Source organism: Camellia sinensis, chromosome 7 (genome assembly GCF_055761805.1).
Source record: "Camellia sinensis isolate YWXY chromosome 7, ASM5576180v1, whole genome shotgun sequence".
NCBI lineage: Eukaryota > Viridiplantae > Streptophyta > Magnoliopsida > Ericales > Theaceae > Camellia > Camellia sinensis.
The window spans coordinates 164,842,452-164,855,273 of NC_138967.1; positions in this window are offsets into that span (position 1 = coordinate 164,842,452).

Here is a 12,822-nt window from a genome sequence, read left to right on the forward strand (position 1 = left end):
GATGGATCTCAGGCAACGGTGACCAACAAAGAGGGGAATCAATGCTCTGGTTGTCGACGAAAGTGAGGAGGAGTGTGTAGACACCCCATTTTTGACCGTCCTCAAGACTTGGACGTCACCGCTTCAACACTCGGTGATCATCCATGTTTGTGTTCATCTTGAGTTCCTGGAGGTCTCGGTTGCGCGCCTTGCCTCAGGATCTCTCGACTCGACTGTTTTGTGTCTGGTTTTGCACCAAACACTTGTGTTTTGCCTTGAAGGGGCAGGGAATGCCTTGTGAGGCATCCCCACACATCATCGGCCATGGCTCAAGGCCACCGGCCAGTGATTTTATGCCATCGGCGATATATATTGTCGGTCGGCATTCTTTGTTGCCGATCGGCCATTTATTTTGTCAAAATGGCAATTTTGGATGGCCGATCACTGTTCATCTACTTTTAGTAGATATTTTGTGCCAGCTGTGATAGCTAGCACCCACTCTGTTCCCTCTATACACGTGTATGGAGGGATTTCCCTCTTGGATGGCTTGTTTTGGAAGCCTTACAAGAGGGAGTTGCCTATAAGAAGAGGCTTCCTCTCTTGGCATTAGGGTTAGAAAAAATTGTTAGAGGAGCTCTGGTTCTAGGTTTAGGGTTTTATATCTATCCTATATCTATATCTCTCCTTCTCTTGTATTGTGTGTGTTTAAGCCTTAGTTTTGTACACAAACACACACTACCACACCTTTCCTTGGAGCTGAGGCCCTTGAGGGTTGTTTTTAGAGTTTTGAAGTTGATTTCAACCTCAAGAAGCTGCTGGAGCTCCATTGTTGAAGAAGGTCTACAAGGGTAATCACTTTTCCCTTTTATCCCCCCATTTTTGCACACTACTTTTACCTATCTTGCAACTATTTTTTGGCTTTGCATATAATATGTAAAAGTTCTATTTTTAAGGCCTCTAAATAGTTTGTTAAGAGTGTTTTAAGCTTTGGGGTTGTTTGACCCCTCTTAAGCCTTGTTTGGCCCTTGTTTTGTGCTATTTTGTGTGAGCTCCGAGACCTTGGTGTTTGGGCCTCCTCACCACTGAAATCTTGAGGGATTTCAGAGGTGAGGATGGTGCCTTAAGGTCCCAAGAAGAAGAGGGCCACCCCCTCTCCTTATTGTCCTTAAAAAGGGCACTTTTTGCCTCTTGAGGGAGCACCTAGCTTAGGCTCATGTTGACCATGCCTTGGCTGTTTTTTGTGCTTATTATGTCATAATATAGCATTGTTGTATGTTGGTTTTGGTACACCATGCTTGCTTATCATACATGCCTTGTAATGCCATTTTGTTGCCTTAGCATGCATCTAGGTTTTAACCCTTGTTCAAGCATGCTTTAGGCCTAGCTTTGTGAAGCTTTCACGTTTATTTTGCCATGTTTAAGGTCTGTCCTTGGCTGTTTTGGTCGACCATAGCTTGCATTGCATGCCCCCTTTGCATTTTGGGCTTGTTGGCCTTAAGTATATAAGTGTGTAGCATGCCTTGTTTGTATCATTTCAATGGTTTGGAACCGCTTAACATGTTATCTCAGTCCTTATGACATGTTTATATGCTTGCATTTAATCCTCCTTCAATGTGTTTAAAGGTTGTTACCTTATGCCCCTTGTTTAGGCCTCGGAGTATGCTTGCACTTTTAGACCACTTAGATGCCATCTAAGTGCACCCTTGGCTTTGTTTAAGTCTGCATTGCACTTGTTTTAAGTCCCCTTAGCCTTGTGAGGTTTGGTGGACTTGACCTTGGTTTACGCCTCCTTGGCTTGTCTTAAGCACTTGGGCCATTGTGGCATGTTTTGCTTGCTTTGTTTAGTTGGTTTGGCACCTCCTATAGCATGATTTTCAGAGCTTCATTTGCATGTTAATTGTCCATGCTATGCCTCTTTTAAAGTGCGCTTAAAAGTTGCCTTTATGTGCTTAGATGTTGGTCCATGTTGTCATGTATGCTTGCATGTGCATTTGGCCTCATTTCCTTGGTTGATGGCCACTGTTTTGGGCTTCCTTAAGGGCTGCCCAAACGAGCTTAAGTCCATCATTTGCTTGTTTGCATGCTTACCTTGCATGTTTGCTTGTATACTTGCATAAATGCATTATATGTCCATGTTGCATGCTAGTTCACATGCCTAGGTTGCACTCCATCTAGCATGCATGCCTTGTTCCTTGATTTAGTGATGGGAGTTGGGCCTTTGTTTGTTGGTTTGCATTGCATTTGAAATCAACATGCATAACTTGGTCTTTTGGGCCATCACGCATTGAAATGCGCGAATGATGGTCCGAGAACCAAGGACCATGTCCCTTTGAGTCATAAACATGATAAGGGATATGGTTGGTGCATACATTGCTTGAATTGCATTGCCATGCAAAGCTCTGTCTTCTGTTGCTGTCAAACAGATTCTGCAGGAACTTTTTGCCGATCGACTGCACAGAGTGCCAACCGGCAATCCATCTGTGGCCGATGGATTCATTTTTGGCCGATCGATACCAAATCACAGCCGATGATGATTCCCTCCAGCCGGTGGCATTCCCCAACATCCAGTGAGCACATCCTGAGACTTTGGCAGTCTTCAGAGAAGCAGAGCAGGGAAAACAGAGGCGGCTTGTGCATGGCACTGGACTTCCGAGCAAGACCCAAGCATGCGTGCATTGGACCCTCTTCCCGAGGCCCCTTTTTTATTGCTTTTCTTAGCTTAGTTAATTTGTTAATTAATTAGGTAATTTGTAATAATTAAATAGGGCATAGATAAAGTAGGTTATGAAAGGGTGCATGGTGGATACGGTTTTGGTGACAGAAATGAGGCTGGAGAGAGAATCTTAGATTTTGCGTTAGCTTCTGACCTGGTGGTGGCCAATACTATGTATAAGAAGAGGGAGGAGCATTTGATAACCTTTAAGAGTGGATTAGTTAAGAGCCAAATAGATTATTTCTTAGTGAGAAAAGTGGACTGCCTAAAATGTAATGATTGTAAGGTGATTCTTGGTGAGAGTCTGGTTTCTCAACATAGGATTTTGGTACTAGATTTATGTTTTAGAGGGCAATACCAAGTTAGGAAGGATGGTGGGCGTCGTAGGACAAGATGGTGGGACCTAAAAGGGGATAAACTAGAAATATTTAAGAATCGAATGGATAAGGAAGGTACTTGGGACTTAGAAGGTGATGCTAATACTATGTGGAATTCGATGGCCAATTGTATGAGGAGAATCTCAAGGGAAGTGCTTGAAGAGTCGAAAGGAACGGGACCCAGCTCTAAGGAAACTTGGTGGTGGAGGGAAGAGGTCCAAGCGGTGGTTAAGGCAAAAAAAGAGTGCTTTAAAAAGTGGCAGAAGGATAGAACTGAGGAAAACCTTAAGAGCTATCAATTAGCTAATAAGGAGGTCAAGAAAGTAGTGAGAGAGACTAAGTTGAAAGTTTATGATGACCTATACACTAGACTAGATAGTAAGGAGGGAGAGAAGAGGGTATACAAACTGGCTAAGATACGGGAGAGGAAAGCAAGAGATTTTAATCAAGTAAAGTGCATCAAGAGTGAGGATTCTAAGGTATTGGTGAAGGATGATGAGATTAAGGAAAGATCGAAGAATTATTTTGAGAAATTGTTAAATGAGGAACATGGAAGTACGACAATAGGGGAAGAAATAATCAGTAATACGATAAACCAAGACTATAGGTTCTATCGCAGGATTAGGAACTTTGAAGTAGAGATTGCACTTAAGAAGATGAAATCAAATAAGGCTTTAGGACCTGATGATATCCCTATTGAAGCTTGGAAGTGTTTGGGTAAAAAGGGAGTTGCTTGGTTAACTAGGTTGTTTAGCAAAATTTTGTTGACTAGGAGCGTGCCAGATGAGTGGAGGAAGAGTATTTTAGTGCCAATCTATAAGAATAAAGGTGATGTCCAGAATTGTAACAACTATAGAGGAATTAAGCTAATGTGTCATATAATGAAAGTGTGGGAGAGGGTGATGGAACGCCGATTGCGAGACATAACAGAGGTGTCAGAGAATCAATTTGGGTTTATGCCTGGTAGGTCAACAATGGAAGCGATTTATCTTTTGAGGAGATTTATAGAAAAGTATAAAGAAAAGAAAAGGGACATTCATATGGTGTTTATCGACCTTGAGAAAGCATATGACAGAGTGCCTCGAGATATAATATGGTGGGCGTTAGAGAAGAAAGGGATGACAAAAGGCTACATTGACGTGATTAGAGACATGTATGAAGGGGTGGTGACCACTATTAGATCGCCAGCTGGAGAAACAAATGAATTTCCTATCACTGTAGGGTTACACCAAGGATCTACCTTAAGTCCTTATCTTTTTGCTTTAGTTATGGACGAGTTGACGATAAATATTCAGGATGACGTGCCATGGTGTATGCTTTTTGTAGACGATATTGTGTTAGTGGATGAGACTAGAGAAGGAGTTAACACAAAGTTGGAGATTTGGAGAAAAGCTCTGGAATCTAAAGGATTTCGGATAAGCAGAACTAAGACAGAGTACATGGAGTGTAAATTTAGTAATAGTAACAATGAAAGCAGAGGAGAAGTGAAGATTGAGAACCAAGAACTGCCTTAGAGTGAACATTTTCGTTATTTAGGGTCGATTATCACAACAACGGGAGAGATTGATGCAGATGTGGCCCATAGGATTAAGGCGGGATGGTGTAAGTGGAGAAGTGCATCTGGGGTATTGTGCGATAAACGAATACCCACTAGACTAAAAGGTAAGTTCTATAGAATGGCTATTAGACCAGCTATGTTGTATGGGACGGAGTGTTGGGCAACCAAGAAACAACATGTAGATAAGATGAGTGTGGCTGAGATGAGGATGCTAAGGTGGATGTGTGGTAAGACTAGACAGGACAGGATTAGGAATGAGTGTATTCGGGAATGGGTAGGAGTAGCACCGATAGAAGATAAGTTGAGAGAGAATCGTTTGAGATGGTTTGGTCATATTCAACGGAGACCAACAGAGGCAGTAGTGAAGAGATGCGATGCTGTAACGATAGATGGAAGTGTTAGGGGACGGGGTAGGCCTAGATTAACGTTGACTAGCGTTATAAATAGAGATATGAATCTACTTAATTTGACTAATGAAATGGCCTTTGATAGGGCCGCGTGGAGAAGAAGGATTCATGTAGCCGACCCCATTTGATGGGACTTAAGGCTTGGTTTGGTTTGGTTTGGTTTGGTTTGGTTTGGTTTGGTTTATTCTTTCGGTCCCTCCGAGCGAGGGCGAATTTGTAATAAGTGTGGGTGAGTGTGTGCATGTCTTCCAACCCCCACTTCTTTCTCCCTTTTACTTACCTGTTTTGATGGTTAGTAATAGGTCATGTTTAATTTAGCATACCTTATGCTATGCATGCGTGCATCATTCATCAGTATTGCATGCACCGGGCTCGGCGCATCATGCTAACAGCATTAGTATTTCGAATCTAACTTGAATACATGCTACCTGTGCATTTTCACATGTCATTCATAGACTAGCCGAGCCTACTCTAGTGACATTCCGTATGCGTTGCATTAGGCATTTAAATATGGACTTGGATCATGCATTGATTGCTAACGAGTTCTTTGTTTCGGCACGGAGTACGATGTAAGTATTTATGCTTTAGCATCTCGCATGAGTGTGAATGTTAACATGAGAGTATGCTTGCCATGCGGCTATATGTTTACATGATATTACTGCTTGAATGCCTGTGGGTGAAGGTTGGATTGTTTGAGTTGAAACAACTCATTGAAATCCGTGTTTTTTTAGCCTACTTACGAGTAGCAAATTTCAAACTGTTTTCCGAACAAACGGATATGCAATGTTTCGTTCCAACCTAGGCGATTTGGTCTATACTTGTTTGCTGTGCGCACAACATAGTAATTCTAGGCTAATAACCAGAATAAGAACACATAATGTTTTCAAAAGCGGATATCACGGTTAGTAGAGGCCGATCTTCGGATCGGGCGAGAGGGGGTGCTCATAGCTGACCTTCCCCAATCGTACCCAAGCTCCCGAGTCGAGGCAACCTTGGTGATGACGGACACGTGGCCTTTGGCACCGAGTCAAGGTTTCCTAAATTCCCCCATAAAAAATATTTAGGTGGCGACTCTGTATCTGGCAAAGCAGTCCATGTTTGGCACTTCTTTTTCTAAAAATCTGTTTTCTCAAAACGATTTGCCGAATTTGGACTCTTTGGTTCAGATTAAGGACCGTGACACAAATTGAGTCCGAACTGTAGCACGAGGGCCTCACGCGGGCGCGTCTACAGTTTCTGGCGACTCTGCTGAGGATTTTAGAGAGCTTGACTCGAACTCGTGATATCCTGTTTTGATTTCATTTATGTGTTTCTTTGCATTGCATGTGCATTGGTGCGCCTAGGACACCATGTTTGCCATCTGCCATTCCTGAACGGTTTGCCGGAGGCTTGTCTTGTCAAGACATGACCATAAGGCTGACCGGTTGTGGGCTCTGACAGTATGGGAACACAAACCCCGGTTTTACCGGGGCACCCTTTTCGACCATTCGGCCTAGTGCATATCGAAATCCATAGTAACCATTCCAAATTAGGACAGGTTGCTTACCCGATGTTAGGTTGTTTGAAAACTGTTGCGTGCATAGTGAAACCCTGGCTCCTGACAAAATAGGACGGGGAAACCCTACCCCTCTATAGGGGTGTTTTGGCTCTCTTTACTTGCTATGTGTTTTAGAGTGTATCTATGCAGGGGAACACACATATCAGTTCGCAAGTTTGAGTATCAGACCTGAGGGCACCAGTATCAGTGTTATTGAGAAATCAGTTATCTGCGGGTATCAAGTTCAGCTTTGGGAACAGTGATTCTGGGGAACAGTGATCAGTAATAGAGTGCAGTTGTTCGGCTACACCCGTGTTTGATCTGTTTGGGCTGAAATGCTGTTTGTTTTTCCTTTCAGTTCAGAGGTTCAGAGAGTTGATACAGAATAGCTAGTGTTCCCCCTTGTTGAGGCAAGACAGATATCTGATCCGTCAGTCACTGTTCAGTACAGTGGACTTATCATGACGCAAAATTCAAAGGAGATTGTGGTTATGACGGCCGCATTAGATCAAGGAATCACTCAGCAAAGCAGGACCAATGTCGATGAACCGCATCCACCCAGGTCGCCTGTCGCGCACCCAATCTGGACCCCCCAGTTGTATCAGGCTCGCGAGCCCACTACATTCGAGCTAATGGGAATGATTGGTGACCTCCAGAGATCCGTGACCGATCTGGCCTATGGAATGTCGGCTTCGCTGCCAGCGGCACCGTATGCCGGGAATTTCATACCACAGGAGCCCCCGCTACTGGGGCGGATTGTGATAGAGCTCAGCCAACCAGAGGTTGTCTCCAGCTACAGCAACGACGTGTCAGCAACAATCGGGCTTCGCTCTGATGTAGTAACCCAAACCCCCGATCAGGCCGAGGCCAGAGGCAAGAACAAAATGAAGGCAGATGCTGATCCCATTGAACAACTGCTGTAGGCAGTCGAGGCTTTGAAAGCCGGGGGGATGAACAAGCAACAGATATCCGCAATTGTGGCAAAAACTGTGGACGATGCTTTCCCTACTCCACCTGAGGGTAGTTCAAGTCAGTCAGAAAATCAGGATAGGCCCTGTCATGCCAGAACAATTCCTCCTATTCCCAACCCTGCACCTGGGAAAGATCAGATAACCAAGGCAGTGCCTGCCAACCCTTTTACTAGTGCGTCTAGTAAGAATACTCAGACTTCAAAGTGCCTGCCCCGAGGGCGCGGGATCTTTCATGCTCTCTACATGCCTCTGTCTAAGGCACTTCACATTCTTGCCGAAAGGGGCACCTCAAACCCCTTGAACCTCGACCTCTCCCGAAGAATCTCCCTCTCACACATGATGTTCTTTGTACTGCGCGTACCACCAACAGACCGGTCATGCCACCGACAACTGTTTCCACCTTCGCCATGAAGTGCAGGATCTGATCGATAATGAGGTCATTCTTCCACCTACCTCAGTGAAGTATGTTACCACCGAGCTGTTGGACTTTGAGGATACTGCGAGTATGTGATCAGGGGTTGGACCACCTGCGGGCGGCGCTCGGTGTATTTCAGATGTGGCGTATGGCACGCACTTTTGAGCATTTGTAAATGCAGTTTTGTAGCTTCTGGCTTGGGTTTTGAGTCAGTTCTCTGTTTTGTTTTTGAGTCTACCTCTTTGCTTTGAGTCAGTCTTTTTGTTTTTGGGTCTGTCTTGTGGTACCGAGTCAGTCCCGTTGTATAGGGTGTCAGGTGATTCTAGGGTTGTTGCCTTGAACACCGTTTTGGTTTTGTAAATACCCTTTTGTTTTGAGTCTGTCTCTGTTGTGGAGCCAGTTACAATCAGGGAATTTGAATGGATCAGCTGCGGCTACCATGTTTCCATGTTTATTGCTAATTTTGAGCTAATTGTGCCAAAGGATTTGAATCGAATGGCCGTGTATTCCACCTGTTCTCTTGTGCCCTGAAAATCATTGCATTGACCTATGTTTTTCAAAACCTCTTTAACACTGCGATGAAAACAAAGAGGAAGGAATTCCTCGAGTTTTGCAAAACTTTGATCAATTTGAGAAAAGGAGAGGCATGCTAAGCCTTTAATGAATGAAACCATGCTTGTTAGCGTGAGTACTGAGAAGGACCCTAGCTTGATCCAGATTGGTTCCACACTATCTTCGGTGCGAGCGATTTGTCGCTTTCTTAAAAACCTTCAAAAACAAATGTTTTGCGCGGCCCTGTGAAGACCTGTGTGGAATCGCTCTTGAGATTGTGCAGCCTAGGATCGCTCTCAGCCTCAAGATTCAACCCGTTCGTTTTCGAACCTTGAACCCGTTTAGAAAGTTCAACGGTCAACCGCCATGTAAGGTCTGTGTGGCCAGATTAGAAACAGCCCTCGAACAAGAGGCACCAAAATCAGATCAAGAAGAACAGATCTCACCAGAAGAAGCGTGTGAAGCAACTGTGATGGATCATTCTACAAATCAACGCAACAGCCATTCTCCTGGATTTAGATGATTTCGGGATCTCAAAACCATTTGGCATGGACTTGTTACACTTTTACCCTTTGAGAGGCTCGCTGGGTCGAAAACCTAGAAGGGCGACCCAAGCAAAAGTTAGAGCAAGAGAAAAATACAAAAAAATACAAAAAAATACAAAAAATATATATATACAAGAAAAATACAAAAAAAAAAAGAGAAAATATATATATACAAAAAAAAAAGCTCGCAAGGCTGAAAATCCGCAACGGATGCCTTGGCAAAAGTTAGAGCCTAAAAAGTGAAGGTTAAAATACCCGAGTGTACCTTAACCCGAACTACGTAAGGCTTGATTCCCATGTTTAGGATACGTAGGCAACTTCATCCTGAAGTCCAGCCCTCAACGCTTTCATAGCGCCTCAGTCCATGTAATGGATTTGATTATTCTTGCCCTCCCCGAATCCGATAGTTCGGTTGTGATAACCGAATACATAGGCAACTTCGTCCTGAAGTCCAGCCCTCAACACCTTCAAAGTGACTGTGTCCATATATTGGTTTTGACCATCTCCGTCTTCTCAGCATCCGAGAGTTCGTTTGCAATCATCATTGACGAAGACCGTTTACCAAATGCTACGGCGTCATCCAGACAAGGGGCAACTTTCCGTTGCCATGATGTCGCCGTTCAAACTAGGGGCAACTTTCCGTTGCCATCCACCCCTTCCAAGCCAAGGACAATTTTCCATTGCCTCCGATCCGAGGTTGTGCATCTCGAGAATGAGTTCCGTGCTCGTTGGGCGGCGGCCGTTTACAAAAATAGTTTTTGAGAATTTTTACTGAGGTTGACCATTTTCTCGAAAATTATTTCATTTTCCAAAACTGGACCATTATCTTGGACCCAAAAAGGAAAATTTTCAGTGCTTATAGTCTGACTCGCATGGTTTTCAAATCAAAAATCGAACAAGTGTTAATCCGACTCTCATTTTGGTCAAAATTTTTTTAGTAGAAAACCAAAACAAAAAAATGGTCAAAATGATGAACTAGGGGCACAGTTGAGTCAGGCATTCTGTCTTTCCCCCGTCGTCAACATACTTGCCAGGAGGGCACTCTACCCGCCAGAAGAAATAGCTGTGAGCTAACGGCATTGGGCATGAACCCACAACTTTCTATTCGACCATTAAACACCCCAGGAAGGGATAAAAAAATGAGAGAATAAAGAATAAAGAGGTGTAAGTTGAGAGAAAAAGCGAGCCAAAGGGTTTTGAAAAAAAAAAACCGAGCCTGAGGGCCGAGTGATATAAGAATCACAAATGAGAAAGGGTGGGAGATACTACCCGGAGAAACTGGCCCCTCGCGAACTGAGAGGTCTCTTGTCTTCGTAACACCTCTGTGTGTCGTGTCTTTAGTTTTGTTTACTTCAACTTTTGTTTTGAGTCTTTTTCAAGTGTTACTCGATGTGTTTAGGTCGTGTACCTTCTGTTGAGTCATAGTATGCTGTGTTCAGTTGTAGGCTCAATACCCGGTTGAGAACCCTTTTCTCATTTTTAAAGATTAATCATTTTGTGCTCAGAATGCTGTGCCATTCTCCACATTTGTGCAAAAACATGATTTGGTTCTTTCATACAAACTGCAGGGTCCACCCCCGATAAGTGTGAACAGGAAAACCTGGGCCTCCTTGAAGCTTCTGGGTTTCAGATCGCATCTGAGTGTGCTTCAACTTCAGTGGATTCAACCTTCATGGTCCGTCTTGTCAGATGCGGGCTGTTTGTTGAGGATCCGCTATGTGCAAAATGAATCAAGCGCTGTGTTATGAGCTGTATACAGATTAATCCCCAGTAGAGTATGAGCCGAATGTTCAGAATGTGCAGTGGTTGGTATGGTTTGTTTTTGCTATTGACTGGTTCGTTATCTGATTATTACAATGCAAGTGTTCAATTTTCAGACAACGGATCAATTTCATTTACATTGAGGTGCAACATGATGCAATGTAATGTAACACATGAAACGTACAAATACAACACTTTTTTTAGACAAAAGGTTTGTTTCATTTCATCATCTTTTTCAAGTACATAGTTTTGGAAATAAAAATCTACCTGCGGCAGTACAAGGTACTCTAACTACCAGCAAAGTACAAAAGAAAAAGAAGAAAAGAAAAACCAACAAAAATCTGGATCAATGACAAAGGATCTCAGGCCTGGGGGTCCGTTCTCGTCCTCTTCCTGGACGAAGGTCCAGGAACATCATCAGCGCTGTCATCCGAGTCCGAGTCCGAGCTGTCTCCGGTCTTCTCCTCCGACGACTCTGCCTCTGCCTCCGCCTCCGACTCCTCATCATCATCATCATCAGGGATGGGTGCCCGTGAGCTACTCCCAACGTGAGTGCGCCCCGCCTTGGTGCGGAGGTATGCTCTGTCATCTCCTCCGGTAGGAATAGAAGGTCCAGCTGGAACACCTCCCACAGTGGGAATCTGGAAAGGAGGCTGAAAAGTATAAGAGGCAAACGCATCAGTATACTGTGAGCAGTGTATCAGTGCAGAATACAGTATATGAGTACAGTGTGTGAATGCCGTGAATAGTTTATCAGTGCAGAATGCAGTGTATGAGTACAGTGTGCAAATGCCGTGAGCAGTTTATCAGTGCAGAATGCAGTATATGAGTACAGTGTATGAATGACGTGAGCAGCTTATCAAGTGTTGTGTTGTGCACCAGATTATGTGAAGCAGCTTATGAGTATGGTTTGAGGCCGTGATCAGAAGAACATACCGGAATACTATAGAGGGCCAGGAGGTCGAAGGTTCGCTGTAGCATCCCCATCATGGAGGCATCCAACTCCAGGGACTGCCGGGTGTACTCGGAGGACGCCTGCAAAAGTATCAAAGGCATCAGTATTCTGCGGAATATCAAAATAAACTGAAATAAAATGACAATGCAAGATGCAAGATGAAGTAGTACATACCGGAGGTAAGTCATAGAACCCGACCAACTCATGGTTAGCCGGAGGAGGAGCAAAGGGAATCTGGTACGTCGCCCCACCCTGCCCTCGGCATGTCATCGTCGTGGGTAGCACTGGCCAGCTAACCCCCCGACCCCTCCGAGCTCCACTCCTGCCACGGACACGTGCCGCCCTCGACGTCCCTGCCCCAGCTACTGGCGCCGCAGGTCCCCCTCTCTCAGCTCGGCGGCCACCGCTCAGAGGCCGCGTAATATAGGTCTGGATGTACTCTCTGAAGTCGCCCTCGCCCCTAAAGTCTCCCGCGTCCCAGCCGATCGTGTAATCGGCCATCTCCTGGGAGGTGAACCTCTCAGTATCTCTCATATGGGGAGGAGGTGGACCCGGGACTATCTACTCTGGTAACCCCAGGGTCTGGCGTAAGAAACGCTCACCCAAGTACCAAGCCCGACAGACCGGGCCCAAGATCCGAAAGCGTGCAGTCTCCTCTGCCCCAGCAAACCTATCCCGGGTCACGGCTGGCAACAGAGCCCAGGGCTGCCAGGTGATCTGCGGGTAAATATGCAGTTTGTTATCTATCTGTTATCAAACATGCAGTGCTAAGTGAAGCCTAAGCAAATTCTAAAGTTGAACATACCTCCACGGCGGTGATGGTGTCGAAGTAGCGGCAGAAGAAAATAAAAGACTCCCGTGGTCTCTGCACGCATCGCACATCAAAGCGATGAGAAAAGGAGACGCCGAGTGGGGTCTCCACATCAGGTACTGGGGCAAGCCTGGGAAAGTAGGCATACACCCACAACTGCAGAACAGATATAAGTATGACTATCAGATAAAGCAAAATACAGAATAAAGCAGAAATGGCAGAGCCGTATGTTGTGCAGTGT